Source organism: Acinonyx jubatus, chromosome E4, assembly GCF_027475565.1.
Source record: "Acinonyx jubatus isolate Ajub_Pintada_27869175 chromosome E4, VMU_Ajub_asm_v1.0, whole genome shotgun sequence".
NCBI lineage: Eukaryota > Metazoa > Chordata > Mammalia > Carnivora > Felidae > Acinonyx > Acinonyx jubatus.
In genome coordinates, this window is record NC_069395.1 from 66,591,614 (window position 1) to 66,605,742 (window position 14,129).

General features: G+C 42.5%; 1 protein-coding gene across 10 annotated transcripts in view; it reads left to right on the forward strand.

The window, feature by feature from the left end:
• Nucleotides 1-14,129, forward strand: part of ENAH (ENAH actin regulator) — a 136,971-nt gene that overhangs the window by 29,005 nt on the left and 93,837 nt on the right. The gene's annotated exons all lie outside the window — the stretch shown is intronic.

Genomic DNA, 14,129 nt, shown 5'->3' on the forward strand with positions numbered 1-14,129 from the left:
CCGAGCACCCGCCCCGGGCTGACCGAGCTGAGCGGTGCCGCAGGGGCCGTCGTGAAATGGTCCGTGGCCCACACTCTGCGGCGGCTGGGCGCCCAGACCCCGTGGGGACCCCCTCGGACACTCCAAGGGGGACCCCATGGAGACCCCAGGAGAGGCCCCGCCCGCAGCGTGGACACCCCCCGGCGCCGTTGACACCCGCAGGCGGGACGCTGTGTGGCTCTTGCCCACGGCAGCTGCTGGCCCTCCCCAGCCTACTCTTCAGAAGTGGCCCAGGTGACCTACGGAGCGGTTAGAAATGGAAGATGTTCCTAAAGAGACCATTTAGAAAGCGGCGGTTTGATGTGGTTCGACCCAGTACGTTTAATCGTCCCAGATGTTTTCGGTGTCTGTATTCTGTTTGCTAGACACGTTGACCCGATGTCTTAGAAATCTTTCTCCGGACCACCCGTTCATCCCGAGTTCACACTGGGATGCCCGGGCCAGGAGGCCCCCTTCCCCTTGGTGCTGCTCCCTCACCTGCCTGGGGAGCGGGGACTCCCCTTCGTCTCCGGGTCCTGACGGGTTTCTCTCCAGTAGTTCTCCCTTCCTCTGTCCCCGCAATAAGGCTAGGGAGTGTTTTCGGGTGGTGGTCTTCAAACCGAGTTTTTAACCTTGTTTATCACAACTGGAAGAGTAGACCGTGTCGGAATGCGTGGCACGTGGCAGTGGCAGATGCCGTTCCACGCAGCTGTGCGTGTGCAGTGCTGGGTTGAAGTCTGCACGGCGTGTTCGTCACTGGCCTCAAAAGTTGGCAAATGCCGTTTTGGGAGATGAATCGATGTGGGTTGGCCGTCTCTGCAGTTCAGGGTATCCATCGTAGGGGTGCTGGGGCTTCTTAGCCTTTTGCCTTCCTACTGTGGCAGCATCCTGTGGGTTGTCTTGTTTCGCTTGAAGGGCTTCCTGGTAGTCGTCCGTATAAAGGTAGTTAGAAAGCCCAAGGCACAGAGACAGCAGCCTCGTTCGTTTCAGTGTCGTAAGCAGATTATGAAAATCCCCAGTTGAGTTTTGCTTCTGAAATCCCTGAAGATTCATCAGTGACGCAGAGGAAAACAAGGCAGCATAGTGCTTGATATCTAGCAGGCTGTCGGGAATAGTGGTGGACTGAATGGATGGATGGATGGGGGGAGCCCTGAGCGCTTTGTAGGGTCCGTGACCTCCTCACTAGTGAGTGATGAAGCAGGAGTGACAGTAGGCACAGAGGCGATTATTGCCGCTTAGTTCCGTGTTCTACTCTCTGGGAAGGAGAGCGAGAAGGAGAGGGGAATCCCAGACCGGCACCTGGTTGATTAAAAGCAATCCCCGTGGCCAGTGTTGTATCCGGATGGCCATTCTTTTCCAGGGAGATGGGTAAGTAAGCCCTTCATACAAAGAGCTGCTGGTGGTGGTAGTTTTTAGGGATATTGGCCCTTGGTTAGCCCTTTCTTTTCCCCAGTTAGCAGAAAGTTGAATGTTAGGACGTTGTCATTTTCCTCCAGGGGGATGTTTGGAGGAGGCTGGAGGCAGCTTTGCAGGGGCAGCAGCTGCTGAACAGTCCGTTTGGGGATTAGGTGCACATTGGTTGTAGCTGCAGTCTGCATTCTGGTTCCTTGGATCGGGTCGTGCTCCTTTGCCTCAAGGATGAGTGTATGCCCGCTCACTCGGTTACATTCACTTAATTCTGCTGGCTGGTAATGCTTCTAACTGATAACCTTTCTCTTTAGGGGAGCTTCCTTAGAAGAGGAGTTGACAGCTAGTATTGAGCAAATTAAAAATGTTGCTTCTGTCTTCTTTTCTTGCTCAGCGTTTAATCATGAGCTGGTGGTGGAAGAACATGAAAAATTAGCTGCGTGTTATTTTGGCAACGGCAGAGACACAAGTGCCTTCCTATTGTTTGGATGGCAGTGTGAGCGAGATTTATTCATATTTTGTGTTGGAATTTTCAATTCTAATAGCCTTTAGAAGCATTGGCGTAGAATTTACTTGACCGCACGAATCCTGAGCTTGCCTAGTGGGTTTGGGTTGCATCTGGGGGGCAGATATGTTACCGGTTCTGATGGTTCCAGTTGTGTCAAGACTACAGAAGAGACTAACTTGATTGCCACCCTGTGACTTAGTACTGCTGTCTTGAGATTCTTTTGATCACGAGGGAACACTTCTTCAATACTACAGAAATGAGAACCTGCAGCGAGTACCTTTCATGTGGGTGTATGCTCTACTTTTATATACCAGATAATGCGTCTGCATCCTAAGCCAGGATCTGAATAACCCCAGTGTCTATTTAGGCTTGGGCTTCAAGCTGTCAGTCATAAGCTAGGAAGTCTGCGTGTGCTACCTAGGGACGTCACCTAGAAGGTCTTTGGTGTATCCGAGCCTGGAAGGGTGAGGTACAAGATTTTGGAGGTACGTTTGTGTATGTAGTTTGGTTGTATCATTGTGACTAGAACTTAAATCTGCATTTAAAATTGCTGGCACGTTGGCTAGTAGACTGGTAACTACAGAACGATAAGTGGAAATGACCGTTTTGTTATGTTTTGTCTTGATGTTCAGGGTTGCGTTCTTGGCCTGAGCTCAGTAGATTTTCAGCCCTTAAGCTGGACATCTTCAAACCTTGATTTAGTGGATGGGTAGTTTTCCAATCACTAGTGGAAACATAATAACAGTAAATTTTGAATGCTTGTATTTTATTGGAATCTGGCATTGTCCTCTACAAAATGGTAGCGCTTTTTTTTTTTAATTTTAGAGCGTGTGTGCGTGGGTGCGCGAATGGGGGAGAGGGGCAGAGGGAGAGAGAGATTTTTTTTTTTAAATGTTTATTTTTGACAGAGAGAGACAGAGCATGAGTGGGGGAGGGGTGGAGAGAGAGGGAGACACAGAATCCGAAGCAGGCTCCGGGCTCTGAGCTGTCAGCACAGAGCCTGACGCGGGGCTCAAACTCACAGACCGCAAGATCACGACCTGAGCTGAAGTCGGACGCTCAACCAACTGAGCCACACAGGTGCCCCAAGAGAGAGATTCTTAAGCAGGGCTAGATCTCACAACTGGGAGGTCATGACCTGAGCTGAAATCGAGAGTTGGTTGCTTAACCCACTGGGCCACCCAGGTGTCCCAGCATACTTGATTCTCGAATATCTCAACCAACTCTTCAGAAAAGGAAATTTTTTTCAAGTTTTTATATATGGATGCAACATAAATATAATTATAGATACTAAATATAGTTATATTCTTGTGAAACTACATTTCAGTTACAGATCAGAAGAGTAAATTTAGTTAGGCTGTTTTTTTTTTTTTTTTGAAATTCACTTATAAGAGTAAAATGAAATTTATTTATTTCTCAACATTATTTCATATTTTTGCATACTGTTTCCAGTGAGTTCTGAAATAATTTTCATGCCTCACATGCGACTCTTTTAAAATACCACTCAAATGATGTGTGTGTTCGGGGAAGGGCATGGGTGGTGGAACTAGAAATTTGGGACACATCTCTGAGCTTCTGAAAATAGAAAAGATAGACTGTAAAGTGTACTAGAGCATTATCCTCTATTAGGAAGGATTTATAACTAGTTATTTTTGTTGTTAAGATTGTAAACCAGATCTTTGGCTTGTCCTTAGGGAGAATCCAACAAAGTTCTATATTTTCTTTGGTTTGGTAAGTAATTATTTACCCATTGAAATAGTTTTATATTTAAAAACAGGATTAAAAACAAAAATTATATGTGTTTATTATAGAAAATTGACAAACTGTGGGAAAGTAGACGGAACACGTTAATCAGTCAACTGGTATTCGTTGATTAGCTTCACAAATACTCATTTTTGCTGGCAGGTATGGTTATCTGGTGGGGATATGTGTCTAGACAAGGTAAAAGCCTCTGTCCCCAGGGGGCGTACGTCCTAGTAGGGGATGGAGGAGAAACATGTCCCAGTAAGTCAGTTATTCTCAGATGGGTGCAAAGAAGATAAAACGTGGGGTGGGAAAGGGGCGGGGCAGGGGATGCGCTGAGGCCTGATGTGATCCGAGTAGGTAGGGAAGGGGTGAAGTTTGAGGTGACCTGAAAGATGAGGAGACAGTCATGTGAGGTGAGGAAGAAGAGTACTCAGAGTCAACAGAGCTGTTCCAAGGGCCCTGAGCTGAGAAAGCTTGCTTTGTTCAAGGGACAGAAGGCAGAAAGAAAACAGTCACTGCAGCAAACCCATAGTAAACATTCTTTGAGGTGTTCTTGTTTATAGAATTTGTATTCCTTGCTTTTAATCACATTTGCTTCGTAACATAAACATTCCCCCATTTTATGATAGGTGCCTTTAGTAACCATTTTTAGTTTTGCCATAATTTCTGAATATATTGTTGACTTACTTACCTATTCCCTGATGGCTTGTCATTTAGTTGTTTTTGGTGGTGTGTGTGTATGTGTGTGTGTGCTTGTTTTGCTATTATAAATGTTACAGCGGGCCCTTATGGATCTAAAGCTTTTTCGTTTCTTAGGGCTTTCAGGAGGAGACATGAACTGGGGCAAAGATGAATTACTTATTAATCGCCAAAATACTTTGCAAAATGGATTGTTTTTAGTTTATGTTCTAATTACCAATGTATGGAGAGTGCTTACTGTATTCTGGCCTGCATTTAAATGTTCCCTTTTTTCGAAAACATTTTTTTTAGGGTGGTAAAATATGTAACGTAAAATTCACACCATGGTAACCATTTTACAGTGTACATTTGGGTGACATTAAGTACATTTATAATGTGTGACTGTCAGCACGATTTGGTTCCAGATTTCATCACTGCAAGTGGATGCCCTGTACCCATGAAGCAGTCACTTCCTGTTTCTTCCTGCCCCCGTCCCCTGCCCAGCCGTCCCCTCAGTCCCTGACAACCACCAGTCTGCATTCTGACTCTGCAGATTTGCCTATTCGGGGCATCTTATATAAATGGAATCATAAAACATGTGGCTTTTTGTGTCCAGCCTCTCCTGTCTAGCTGAGGTCTCAGGGGTCACCGTGTTCCAGCAGGTGTCTATTTCAGTGGTTTTCACACTTTGATTCCTTTTACTCCTTTGTTGGGTATGTGGATAGGCTGCATCTCGATTGTTCGTTTATCTGTAGGCAGCTATTTGGGTTGTTTCTGCCATCGGCTGTTGTCAGTAGAGCTGCTGTGGACACGTATATACAAGTGTTTGTTGGAGTGCCTCTTTCAGTTTCTTTGGACATACACCTGGGAGTGGAATTGCTGGGTCATGCGCTAAATCCACGTTCAAATTCCTGGCAGTGTGTCAGACCGGTTTCTCCAGGGGCCCTACTGTTTTACGTTCTCATCAGCAATGGGCGAGAGTTCCAGTTTCTCCACATCCTCTACCGACACTTGATTTTAGGTACTGTGTATGGGTTTTTGGGTTTTATTGTGGCCATCCTAGTGAGTGTGAAGTGGGACTTCGTGGTTTTTGATTCATCTGTCCCTAATAATTAATGATGTTGAATATCTTTTCATGTGCTTGCTGGTCATCTGGATCTTAACCATTTTTTGATTTGAAGTTTGCATTGATGTATAACGTATACAGAAAAGTACACGTCCTGAGAGTTGACTCAGTTTTCACTGACTCAGCAGACCGGCGTAACTAGCACCGATTAAAGAGAACCCTGCTCCCCTCCTGCCCTCTCATAGTCACAGTCTGTCCCCACAGGGTAACCAGTGTCTGACATGTAACCACCTAGGTTGGTTTTGCCTGTTTGGGCACGTCTGTAACTAGAATCGCAATGTTCTGGGTCTGGTTTCTTTCACTCTAACGTCAGATTTGTGTCACTCATGCATATCGTTCGTTTTACTCTGTGAAAGGCTGCTTTGTTTGTCCATTCTACTTTTGATGAGCGTTTGCATTAAGGTTGGGATATTATAATGTCAGGAACATTTGAGGATTTGTTCTTGCCCGAGCATGCGTGTGTGGGCCAAAGCCAGCATTCGTAGCGGTTGTCTTATAAATATTTTCTCTATTTTGTTGGTTGCCTTTTTTTCTCTTTGAATTTTAGCTCTGTTTTGGACACAAGGGAAGGTTTAAGTGGTTTCCTCGTTCCATCTCTTCGGTTACATTTTAAGCTTAGAAAGTGACCGTGTCGTCTAGCTGGAAGTCAGCTCTCTGAGTCTCGTAATCTTGGTGTGAAGTTTAAGACTGATGAAATGGAAGCACCCTTGGAAAAGAAATGAGAACACGTGAGGACCGGGCATTGTTTTGTTTTCTTGCTAGATTATAAGAGTGTCGCCCAGGGTTTTTATAGTATTTATCAAAATCACAAGTTTATTTTTAACTGCATGGCGGGGCCTAAGTGACTTATTGGGGCAGGAATTAGTATTAATTTAATTCATCGGTCGTGGGGCTCTCCTAACCTTTTACTCTTTCTTGGGTTGATTGAATTAGAAAGTAATGCACGTAAATTATAGAAAATTTGAACAACACAGAAAACTTACGTAAGGAAGTGAAAATAATGCCACTATTCCAGAAAAAAAACACTTTCAGTGTGTATTTTTATTTTTTTTCTTATGTAGGATTGGTTTTTTTAATTGAACATAATGTTCTATATTGTGATTCCTCCTTGGTAATGTACTGTGAATACTTTCCTGTGTAATTAAATATTGTTCTAAAGCGTGATTTTTAAAATTTAAAGCTGGATTCTAAAATGTAATTTTTATTAAAGTAGCATATAGTTCGTGAAGTCAAATAGTAATACAGGACCTAGAATTGAAAAAAAAAAGGGCTTCTTAGCCCTATTCTTTTTTCCTGTAGAATCCAGGTCTCCACAGGAACCACTGCCACCTTTTCCTTGCTTCTACAGTTTCTTGGTATTTCCAACATTTAACCTGCTCCAGTTTTAGAATTTGTCTCTTGACTTCTTGTTATGGAAGATAGGGGTTCAGTTTTTTAGCACTGTCTCCCCATGATGTATGTGTGTTTTTCTTTTCATCTTGTAGATAGATATGTAACAAATTTTGGTTAAACAGGATTTGCATTCTAATGATTACATAAACACCATTTACAGCTCAGCTCGGTTGTGTACCATGATCACATTTACCTTGCAAAAGACTGTTTTATCTAGATTTAGTGAATCTTAGTGTGCGTGTGCTTGATTTTCCATGCACTCACTACTTACTCAGGCTCAAACTCTCCCACTGATGGTTAACTTGCCTTTTAGCACAGACCAGGCTTATTTTCTTCTTGGATACCTTTAACCTTCTGTTCCGGTTTGGACCAGTTGTTTTTGTGGCCAACTTCTTGTAGTACAATTTTCACCGTCCCGGGGATTCTCTTTGCCTGTTTTTTGTGTTGGTTACCACTTGTAGCTTCCTAAGAAATGAGGCATGGGAAGCAAGTTCTTTTAGACCTACAATATTAAGAATACTAGAGGGGCCCTGGGTGGGGGGGCTCAGTCAATTAAACTTCTGATTCTTGGTATCTATTTAGGTCATGATCTCATGGTTTGTGAGATTGAGCACCACATTGGGGACTGTGCTGACAGTGTGGAGCCTGCTTGAGATTCTCTCTCTGCCCCTTCCCTGCTCTCTCTCTCAAAAATAAATTAAAAAAATAAACTAAAAAAAAGAGAGAATAATATCTTTTTTAAAATCTTGATTGGTAATTTGGCTGTGGCTAGAAGTCAAGGTTGGAAATTATTTTTCCTCAGAATTTTGAAGGCATCACTCCAGTGTCTTCAAGTTTCCAATGTTGCTCTGAAAAATTTGATGTCCTTCTGTTTCTCAGTCCTTTGGAAGAAACCAGTTTTGTCTTTCTGGAAGTCTTTAGGACTTGCCTTTATTCCTGGTGCTCTGAAACTTTACGTGTCTTAGTTTGAATCTAAAAAAACAGTTCATTGTGCTTGGCTTTTGATGGATGCTTCATTTATTTTTATTTTTATTTTTTTAAGTATTATTTTTAAGAGAGAAAGTGTGCAAGTGGGGGGGGGACAGAGGATCCAAAGCAGGCTCCATGCTGATAGCAGCCACCCTGATGTGGGGCTTGAACTCACGAAACATGAGATCATGACCTGAGCTAAAGTCAGATCCTCAACCCACTGAGTCACCCAGGCGCCCCTTGATGGATGCTCTAAATCTAGAAACATGTGCCCTTCGATGCTAAAGCAATTTATTATTCCTTTGGTACTGGATTGTCTGAAAAGGAAGATGTCTTGTTATGGGGTTTTGGGGCCTCTTGGACCAGTTTTTTATTTTTTTTATTTTTTTAATGTTTATTTATTTTTGAGAAAGACGCAGAGCGCAAGTGGGGGAGGGGCAGAGAATGAGGGAGACACAGAATCTGAAGCAGGCTCCTGGCTCTGAGCTGTCCGTGCAGAGCCGGATGTGAGGCTTGAATTCACAAACCGTGGGATCATGACCTGAGCTGAAGTCGGATGCTTAACCAACTGAGCGACCCCGGTGCCCTGGACCAGTTTTTATTATTTTCTCTTTTCTTCCTCATTTATCTTAAAAAAAATTTTTTTTTAATGTTTTTTTTTGAGAGAGAGAGGGACAGAGCGTGAGCAGGGGAGGGGCAGAGAGAGAGGGAGGCAAAGAATCCGAAGCAGGCTCCAGGCTCTGAGCTGTCAGCACGGAGCCCGATGCGGGGCTCGAACTCACGAACCATGAGATCGTGACCTGAACTGAAGTTGGACACTTAACCGACTGAGCTACCCAGGTGCCCCTATATATATTTCTTCTAATAACATTCTTATTTCTCCAATGAATATCTTTATTTTCCCTTTGAAAATATTAATTATATATAATTTGCAATCTTTCCTCTTCCCTGCATTGTCTTGTTTTATAAAAAATTTCTCCTCTCCCTCTGTTTTGTTTCTTACCTTTCAAGTTAGAAGATTTCTCAAATGTTCGAGGGCGCTTGGCAGTCAGTCAGAGTTAAGTGTGAGGCTTTGTTTTTTTGTGTTTTTCTTTTGCCATGAGCTGGGAGGAGTGTTTGTGCTGTGGGGCTGCATGAATGCACCTGATCTCCAGGAAGCGGGCAGCTGGCGGGGCAGGTGGCTTTTCCCTTCAGGGGATGGGGCTTCTGGCCTGCGGGCCTTGACAGGTGCTCAGTTATTCTGTTGGGTATGTGTCAGAGGGTCTAGTTCTAGGATTGTAAGGTTATTCATGCTTATTTTGAATGGACCAGCAGTGCTTTTTAACTAACATGGTGATTCTAGGAGGTTAAATTTATGTGTATTTCTAAAATGATGTAATATTTCTTTAAAAGTATTTGTAGGGGTACCAGGGTGGCTCAGTCAGTTAAGCATCTGACTTCGGCTGAGGTCATGATCTCATGGCTTATGAGTTCGAGCCCCGCATCAGGCTCTGCCCTGACAGTGTGGAGCCTGCTTGTGATTCTCTGTCTCCCCCTCTCTCTCTGCCCTTCCCCACTTGCGGTCTCTCCCTATCTCAAAAATAAATAAATAAACTTAAAAAAAAAAGTATTTGTAAGATATTTTCTTTTGGTGCTTTAGAATAATCTAGAAGGAGCATGTTTTCTTTAAAACCGGGGGACGTCATTTGTAGGTTTTTACAGCGTTCAGTATTTGTAGAGTAAGAGCACTGTATCAGCCTGCTACCGCCGCTGTAACAAAGTGCCACAGATGGTGGCTGAAACAGAAGTGTGTTTTCTCACAATTCTGGGGGTCGGAAATCTAAGACGAGGTATTGGCAGGTTTGTTTTTTTCTGATGCTTGTCTCCTCTGCCTGTGGTCGGCCCCCTTCTTGCCGTGTTCGCACTCTCTTCCCTTTTGGTCCTCATCTTTTCTCAGAAGGATTAGGGCCACCAGTATGGTCTCTTTTTACCTTAATTACTCTCTAGAGACCCGTCTCCACATACAGTCACATTCTGAGGTGCTGGGGGTTAGAAGTCCAACAGATGGACTTTTTGGGGGGATACAACTCAGCCCCTAACAAGTATTTTCATGATCTCTTGTGCTTTGAAAGCAGTATTATTTCATTTTTAATATACATGTTTTAAATATGTTCTGGATGTCTTTTACTGATTTTATTTTATAATATCAGTTCTAATACCATGGGAGAAAGGAATGTATTGGGGTGACATCTTGGAAATAGCATGGGCTTTGAGGTAGAATATATAAGGTCTGGTGTGAAGATTAGCCTTGCCTCGGACCGGTTCCCTGAATTACTTAACCTGAGATTTGCTCCCAAATCTGTGAAGTGAGAGCAACAGTACATTACAGGGTGATTGTCAGGAAATAAGGGACGATGTCTGTAAAGGTGCCAAGCATAGAGTTGGCTGTAAGATATTCTCTTTGTATTGGTCTTTCTTTTTTCCTAAAATAGGTGTTTTGTATCCTGTTTTTCCCTATTTAATATTTAAAAAGTCAGCTTTAAATATAGTATAGACCCATATTATTTATTTATTTAAAAAAATTTTTTTTCAACGTTTATTTATTTTGGGGACAGAGAGAGACAGAGCATGAACGGGGGAGGGGCAGAGAGAGAGGGAGACACAGAATCAGAAACAGGCTCCAGGCTCTGAGCCATCAGCCCAGAGCCCGACGCGGGGCTCGAACTCCCGGACCGTGAGATCGTGACCTGGCTGAAGTCGGACGCTTAACCGACTGCGCCACCCAGGCGCCCCGTAGACCCATATTATTTAAAAAATTACCATATGCGTGTCTATTCACGAGTGACTGAATATCTGCAGTTTCATGAGATCTTTCATGCTTTCAAAGCACAAGAGATCATGAAAATACTTGTTAGGGGCTCAGTTGTATCCCCCCCCAAAAAATCAGTCTGAAAATGTGTTTACCTAGTTGGTCCCATGTTGGAATTTTCCATCATCCAGAGGGGCTGTTGGTTTAGCATTCTTACATGTACATACACACTTACCTTAAGTAACGTGCTTGTAAACAATGTAATTGGCTGAGTCACTGCCTGTCTACATTTCAAAGACTCTTGATTTATAAGGGCAAATAGCCCTTGGAAATGGTTGTACCGGTTCACTTTTATCAACAAGGTAGGCCCCTTTCCCACATTGATACTATCAGGGTTTAAAAGGATATCTTGTTTTACTTTGCATTTCTTTGCCATAGAGAACTTGAATATTTTTCATCTCTGTCCATTTTCTCGAAATGTTCTATGAATTGTCCATTTTTATATCAGGGCATTTGTTTTTATTGATTGATCTCTGCTTTCCACAGCTTCTAGATCTGCCTTGTTTCATAGTTGAAAACGCTATTGCTCTTTTTACGTTTGTTAGAATGTTTCATCACACGGATGAAGAAGTTGGAATGAAAAAGATCCAATTTATACACACTTGGTGGCAGTTTGGGGAAGCATCCTGGGCTCAGACGGCTCTTGTTTGAATCCTGGGCTTATGGCTTCGTACATTTATAACCTTAGGCAAGTGGTTTCATGTCTGAGCCTCAGTGTCCTCATCTGCAAAATGGGGATAGCCTCAGTACCTACTTCTGTGAATTTTGTGAGAATTGAGTATGACATGGTTGTGAAGCTCCTGTCCCGGTAGTCAGTGAAGCTAACCGTGAACTTGGCTGTCAGCCTTCGAATTAGTTAATGGCTGGGGGTAGAGTCCTTGATTCAGTGTTCTTCGTTTCTGGCATCCCTAACCTTCTCAATAGAAATCTCATTAGCATTTGATAGAATTTAAGAATTTTAAATAGTATTTATCATTTTTCACTTCAAGACACAGTGTGTATTTCCACCTAATTGTAGTTAGTGTTAAAATTATTTCTCGAATACGATCTATTTAGTTGCTTTTGCTTTTCTAATTCTGTGATGCTAGTTCAAAACCAGTGTACGGTTCAGCGTCCGACTTTGGCTCAGGTCACGATCTCGTGGTTTGTGAGTTCGAGCTCCATGTTGGGCTTTGTGCTGACAGCCCACAGTCTGGAGCCTGCTTCAGATTCTGTGTCTCCCTCTCTCTCTGCCCCTCCCCCACTCATGCTCTGTCTCTGTGTCTCAAAAAATGAATAAACATTAAAAGAAAATTAAAAAAAAATAAGTAAAACCAGTATAGGATAGAGGACTCCTGTTGTAACTCAGCATTGGTTTTCAGTGGAGATTGGTAACCTGTGTTTGTGACGGTGCTTGCGTTTTTTAAGATTATAATTTGGTATTTCCTATTTGCATTTCAGAGATAAACAAGCATTTGATTGCTCTGGGTTCATATTTTTGGAATTGTTTTTCTCTTGTGTAGATTTTCTTTCAGAAACCCTGAGAGAAATCAACACGGTAGGGTGACATCATCCCCTTTGGGTATAAATTGTCTAACCCTGGACAGCCCCTCCTGTAATGTCTAATCGATGTTGACAAAAGTATGCTTGCAGCCATTTTGTGATCTTTTCACTTAGGGCTTCCCTAAACAGTCTGAATTATGCTTATTTTCAAGTCTTGTGTTTTCCCCATTTATAAATATATTGTGCTTTTTTGTGATACTCAGCTGAATACAAAAGGAGGCTTTCTACTGTTTGGTCTTATACATGTTGTTATTAACATAGTCCAGTGTTGCATGTTAACACGTAGGATTTGTAAACACTGGTGGTATTTCTAGTGGGTAAACTGTGTGTAGCTCTGCCTTGTTCAGTAGCAGCCAGTGCGGGTTTCCCACCAGCTTGTTTACGCTCCTGCTTGTAGGAAGCTCTGATTTCCCCTCTGGCTCCGTTTGTCCCTTCTCTCCCAAGGCACTGACATGGTCTGAAGGAAAAAAGGAACAGTAGTAACTTCATTGGCCAAAAATGGTAAAAAGAGTCTGGACTTTAATTTGCCTGGAATGCCCCCTAAGAGTTGGGTGTTTTCACAATGCAGGGACAAAGCATTCCCATTTTTATTGTCCACCACTAAAAATTGCTTAAGATTCTGAGTTTATTCAGTGCGATGGATGACTTAATATTTTACTTATAACGTTGTACTGTTACTGAAAGTTTTTTGGCATACACACAACTTTTTGCTTATTAGCAGTTTCTAGCAGAAATTTCTAGCAGAACTTTCTCACAGAAAGTTTTACATTGAATTATAGTTGAAAAAATAACATTGACCCCTTACAACCTGATATGTGAAAGGCGTTTTGGTGGTTATTTTCATTTGTTTTATGTGACACATTTCTGATTTGACCATAATCTTGTTTCTTTGTAATTCTAAGTGACTGACAATTTTTAATTTGACCATTCAGTCCCATAGCCATATGCTACTTAAGTTGAAATTTTATATAAAGTGATTTCATTTTTTTTTTAATGTTTATTTATTTTTGAGACAGGGAGAGACAGAGCATGAACGGGGGAAGGTCAGAGAGAGAGGGAGACACAGAATCTGAAACAGGCTCCAGGCTCTGAGCTGTCAGCACAGAGCCCGACGCAGGGCTCGAACTCACAGACCGCGAGATCATGACCTGAGCCGAAGTCGACGCTTAACCGACTGAGCCACCCAGGCGCCCCTAAAGTGATTTCATTTTTATGTTTTTGTTTATTGGCTGATGCTATGATTTTTTTAAAACTTTACGTTTGGTAAATACAAATGTCATCCTTAATGTAGTTTTCCATAGTCCTTTTGATTTATATGCCTTGAGTGTTGTCTTTGAAAATGAGAGTGACTCATGGCACTAGGGACGAACTTTAGGATTTACAGAACTGCATTTTGGAGAAAGAGAAAAGCAAGGCTCTATTTGAAGGTGTACTTTGTCCACTTTTGTCTAATTTAGAGTATTATATAATTAAAAATAATTTTATGGGAGCTGCAAGCTATGGTATTCTTAAGTCATTTCAGGGGTTGTTCCCTTTAATAGTTTCCTAGCTTATAAACATGTACTTTGAACTCTAGTAAAGAACTGTATGTGTTGTTAAAAAAAATCCTGTGAGGTTTCAAGAAGTTCCGCATCAGGGCACCTGGGTGGCTCAGTCGGTTAAATGTCCAGCTTCAGCTCAGGTCATGATCTCGTGGTTCGTGAGTTTGAGCCCCACGTCAGGCTCTGTGCTGAGAGCTTGGAGCCTAGAGCCTGCTTTGGATTCTGTCTGCCTCTCTCTCTGCCCCTCCCCACTCATGCTCAGTCTCTGCCTCTCAAAAATAAATAAGTGTTAAAAAAAAAAAAAAAAGTTCCACATGTAATCTTAAGTGTTAAATTATTTACCTAATTTTTCTT